The 5525-nt window shown below is 39.0% G+C and overlaps 1 long non-coding RNA gene across 1 annotated transcript; it reads left to right on the top strand.

Moving 5' to 3' along the window:
* The first annotated feature begins 228 nt into the window (after positions 1 to 228).
* LOC140321213 (uncharacterized) lies at positions 229 to 5297 on the top strand. The gene is made up of 3 exons (XR_011918856.1): positions 229 to 391; positions 1855 to 1998; positions 4675 to 5297. It is a non-coding gene; the product is annotated as an uncharacterized lncRNA (long non-coding RNA).
* The last annotated feature ends 228 nt before the right edge of the window (positions 5298 to 5525 follow it).

Genomic DNA, 5525 nt, shown 5'->3' with positions numbered 1-5525 from the left:
TCATAAAACAGTAGAGGTATGGGGCTTTGTATTGGCACGCATTTTTGAGCAAATGCTCCAGATGGCGGATGGGACATATCTGCAAATATGTAGGATGCAGACAATTCTGGGAGCACCATAGCTTTTCTAGAGACCTTAGATACAATTCACTGCCCACTGTATTGCTAAGTTATCCTAAAGTGACCTTGTTAAAGGGAAACTAAACTAAAAATAGAAAGTTACACTTACCTTTAATCCCGCAGATCCCTTGATGGTGCTGGTCCTTCCTGCGATCCTGTCCCACGTCCTCCTGGAATTCCTCTTTGACCCGCTGCAGAGGAAGTGCCAGGCGCCACCATTTTCTGTCTTCTTCTAAGTCACCCGATCTGGCACTGCGCAGGTGTGAGATTAGGTAATGTAGCCGCTGTGAAGGGGAAAAAAAAGACAATCTCACTGGGCATGCATGAGATCAGCATCCCCTAGAATGAAAAGTGCCCCTTCTGCACATGTCAGGGATCTGTGCATGCGCAGAAGGAGCAGCCAGAGCATCCCGGTATGAGTGATGTAGGTATCCCAGGAGGCTCTGCGCTCCCATTAAGTCATGATCACCTCGGCGATCAAGACCTAAAGGTTCTGCACCATTGCACCTAAAATAAATAAAAACAACATTTGTACTTTACTTAGAACGATTGTCTACTCTTCTATGTAAAGTAAAAATGTTGAGTTATGTACGCTTTAAACATATCACAGTTACTATTCGGTGAATAAAGTGTTTTTCATCTCGGCTCATAGACTGTGTAGCCGAGCTTCTGCCACTGATCTTGTTCTACTCCTCTGCTTGGATTATGTAGTGAGCCCCACTTTGGTCACTGTGTTCCTCCTATAAACTTCTACATCACTATTTTGTTCTTTAATGGTCTGGTATCAGCAGGAAGAAACCTATCACGATCTCTTTCACGTTCCTTTCCAACGACTAAGCACTCCACGATGCATGAATGATGCTGTACATACAGCACCGTCCTGCTCTATGGAGAGGGGAGAGGGCGAGGGATGAAGTGGCACCCCGCTGCAGCTCTCCCCCTTCACTTGCATTACGATCGTTCGTTGTTCATCGTCCGTGGATCCGCTAGGACAGTCGTTCATACGATGAACGACACGCGCTGTACACACTTCCTAAACCCGTCTGATATCAGCCCTGAGCCGATAATCGGGCGAGAACCACTGGAAGTGTGTATGTAGCTTTAGTCCTTACCTCACTTCACAAGATGCCACTAGACCCCCGAATAGCCAAACTCCAACTTTACCTCCGCAAAATCATATGAGCTTTTCTCAGTCTGATTTCATCATCAAAAGCAAATGCATACCCACAATGTACATTAGAAGCTGCAGCAAGTCAAAGATTCTGTCTCATTTCTTGGGTGGTGGATATGCAACATCCTCTAGCTTTTTTCTCCCCAGCTGCACTGTGCAATAATTTCTTTTAATTGAATGTGTACATGGGAAGAAATTGTAGGTGGGTAGTAGCCCCTTTATTGTGACCCAACTGATCAGTAATCACCTAAAAATAGCCGTGTGGTTACTGAAAAGTGCCGAGTGGTGCTCCCAGCTAAAAGGGGCGGGGGGGAACACTAAGTATATCGGTGAAACACCTAAAAATACGTAATGGAATCCCTGAATGTTTGTTCCTATGATTTTTACATATCTTAGATATTTTACATTTACATCTATTTTTATTTGGTTTGTTGCACTTGTTATAGAGAGCAAAAAAGTCATCTTGAGAGAAGGCTATTGTAAAGCTAATTCTTTTTCATCTTTTGGATTATGGAAATTCTATAAATGCTTGCACTGATATATTATTTTTTTGCTGTCTTGCAGGATTTTATGTTTGACAATTTCCAAAAATGGGTGAAAACACCAGCCCTATAAGTGTTATTCTGGTTAGTTCTGGAAGTAGAGGGAATAAGCTGCTATTTCGATATCCTTTCCAACGAAGTATAGAAGGCCAGTCTGCACAGACAAGTAAGTGTTACATAGTTAGGTTGATAAAAGACATAAATCCATAAGTTCAACCACTAGAGTAATAAACATATCCCAGAAATAAAACCCTATAAGACATTGTTGGTCCAGAGGAAGGCAAAAAAAAACCCTGGTACAATTTGCTCCAACAGGGGAAAAAAATTCCTTCCTGATTCCATGAGGCAATCGGATGTACCCTGGATCAACTGTCTTTGGTATCTTTACTTTAAATCCCTAATCCCCAGTTATATTCTGTGCTTCTAGAAACATCCAGCTTTTTCTTAAAGCAATCTATAGTAATTGCTGAAACTTACATCCTGAGGGAGCCGATTCCACATTTTCACAGACCATACAGTGAAGAAGTTACCAAATTACTTTTTAAAATGATTTGTTTAGTGTTTCTTTCTTATATCTGTGTGCGAGTTTTGGGCCTCCAAGATAAAAAATGAAGTGATGTTTCCTGCCTATTCTTTGTCAGTGCAGGATAATACAAAAGAGATAGTACCGGGCTGCTTTGCACTGACAGAAAGCATAGGAGCAGCATTGGACCACAGTGTCACAGCTAAAGGATCATATTTTAAAATAAAAAATGAGAATGCAGTTGGACAATTGAGTAAATCAGTTTTTCTTACTTTTATGTAACTTATTTGTGTTACATGTTGATCCTGTCAGTATATTCCTTATTTTTCTGCTTCCATAAATAGCAGTCCAATAATACTGGTTTGGCTGTAAAATCACACAGCAGCATTGTACCCATGCCGACAGGGTAGATTGACTTTAAATTACAATCAAGTCTAGCCTAAACCCAGCTAACTTGAAATATTCACATTTTTGTGGCTTTACAACCTGAAATGGAGAAGCACACAAAAAATATTTTTTTCAGCTGTATTTATTCTATGCAATATATATGTGTAAGGCAACATACACACGTCAGATGATCCTCGCTATAGGGCTGATATCGACGAGAATCTGTGTACAGCACTCGTCTGACGTCATTCATGCATCCGTCCTGGCGGAATGACGAAAGATCTTAATACAAGTGAAGGGGAGAGAAAGCAGCAGGGTGCCGCTCTCTCCTTCTCCCCCATCAGGAAGAATGGTCCTGTATGTAGCGCTCATTCATGAATCAGTCTTTTGCTGTGAAAGATATTTTCCAACGACAGAAATCTAAGGTGTGTACCTAGCCTAAGTGTAAAAACATAAAGGATTCCCCTTCTGTGTCAATACTTTGTTGAACCACTTTTTGTTTCATTTACAGCCTTAAGTCTGTTGGGATACACTGAGCACATCCAGACTCTGGTCAAAGTAAAAACACATTATTTTACATAGAAAGACAAGTTTACATAGACCAAAAGCAGCCTCTAGAGCCCATTACAATGGTTGCACTGTTTTACAGTAGTGAGTGGCTGGACTGAGATAAAAAAATGATTACTATTCTTCTCAGCCCTATTCTTCTTGTCTTCGGGCCCTATAGCAGCTATGTAGGCTGCTCTGACCTTGTTTACTCAATTCAATTGCACCCTATCTACAAAAATGTACTTAGCTTGGTATCCTGTCAGTTCAGTATGTAGCATGTGCTTCTAATGATAACTATAGAAAAATGGTTAGGTGCTGACTTCGTTATCTGGCACACCCACGGGAATTGATCTACTTCTGATAAATAAAGTTAGCAGAAAAGTAGTTAGAACAAAAGTAAAGCAGTTGCCATAACTGTCAGCTATATTTAATAAAACCCATTTAGTTGTCACTGGGAATTTTTATATTTTTATTATTTTTCCATGTGAAAAAATAAATAAATGCTGCAGCTCATGTTGCTGTAAAATGCCTATGAAAGTTTTTATTATAGTTTAATTCAAACGAACAGTTTTTAATCAAGGACATACATCTATTTTATACATAACCTTAAATTCTGTTTTTGTAGTTTATTACATTCCCTTCCTATTGATGGTATTCTTTCCCAATGTGGGTTTTCTTGTAATTTTAGAACACTAATGATGGTCCTTCCTCTAATTCAAACTCTTCATGCTCCTATTTTTGTGATGCCATCGGTTTAGCATGTGGCAGTCAAGGAATAGTCTTTATTGATGGAAGCCAACACATTCTCTTACTATTTCCTTCCTTTATTTTCAGATCTTTACATATAGGCAGCATGGTGGCTCAGTGGTTAGCACACTGGCCTGAGCAGCGCTGGGTCCCATGTTTGAATCCTGGCCAGGAAGCTATTTGAATGGAGTTTGCAGGTTCTCCCCATGTTTGTGTGGGTTTCCTCCCACATTCCAAAAACATGCAGTTAGGGTATTTGGTTTCCCTCCAAATTGACCTTAAACTGTATTAAAGACATATGACTATGGTGGGGACATTAGGTTGTGAACCCCTTTGAGGGACAGCTTGTGACATGACTATGGAGTTTGTACAGCGCTGTGTAATATGTCAGTGCTATATGAATACTGTATAATAATAATAGGCACAAAAGTTGTCAAGGGAAAAAAGCACCTGGAATGCTTTAATACTTTGCAATGTATTTTTATAAATTTATTTTTTAGACTTAAATTTATATACTTAATGTGTGTGTATATATACAGTGTGTGTATATATACAGTGTGTGTATGTATATGTGTGTGTGTATGTATATAATGTATAAATTAACATGATTCACTTTCTACTTTTTTTTTTCTTTAGGTAATCCAAGGAGCAGTTATGCTTTAAATAATACTGGAACCAGTACTGAAGACCCAGATGGAGATTCAAAGTATGACACTTCTTTCTCATTTATTACTGCAGTACAGTCTTTTTTTGAACATTTTCACTAACTCAGTGTTCTCCCCAGGCCCTTTTATCTCGGTGCACCACCCGGCACTTTTCAGCAGACACCGGGGTTTTTTTGGGTGGTTGCGGAAAAGGTTGGTCACGATACAGGGGATGCCACCTACCTACAATTTCTTCCCACCAAGCTTAAAAAAATATTTCGGTTGAACACTGCTATTTAAATATACAAATGACTAATAGGCACCTGGGATTATATAAACTGTATTTAAGAGTTTTTCATAATAAGAGGATCTCACATATACTGATCCCTAACAGAGCAATGATGTTTTGAATGAATGGTTTCTTCTGTAATAGTGCTGGTGTTTTTTATTTGCATCTGGAATTTACAACATGTGTTGCTCAAATAGCAGCTACATTAGTTAAATTGTGTTGTGTAATGTATTATTCTGTGAATTCAAAAACAAGGCTTTTAAAGAAATTTGTTATGAGAAAATTTAGAGGCTGCTTGGTATTCTTTAAAGATAGTTTACAGGATTATACACTAGGCTGCTCTGACCTTGTTTACTCAATTCAATTGCACCCTATCTACAAAAATGTACTTAGCTTGGTATCCTGTCAGTTCAGTATGTAGCATGTGCTTCTAATGATAACTATAGAAAAATGGTTAGGTGCTGACTTCTTTATCTGGCACACCCACGGGAATTGATCTACTTCTGATAAATTAAAGTTAGCAGAAAAGTAGTTAGAACAAAAGTAAAGCAGTT

The sequence above is a fragment of the Pyxicephalus adspersus genome, unplaced genomic scaffold (genome assembly GCF_032062135.1).
Source record: "Pyxicephalus adspersus unplaced genomic scaffold, UCB_Pads_2.0 Sca1379, whole genome shotgun sequence".
Lineage (NCBI taxonomy): Eukaryota > Metazoa > Chordata > Amphibia > Anura > Pyxicephalidae > Pyxicephalus > Pyxicephalus adspersus.
The sequence above is the reverse complement of the archived record's forward strand: the minus strand, read 5'-3'. Positions and strand labels throughout refer to the sequence as shown.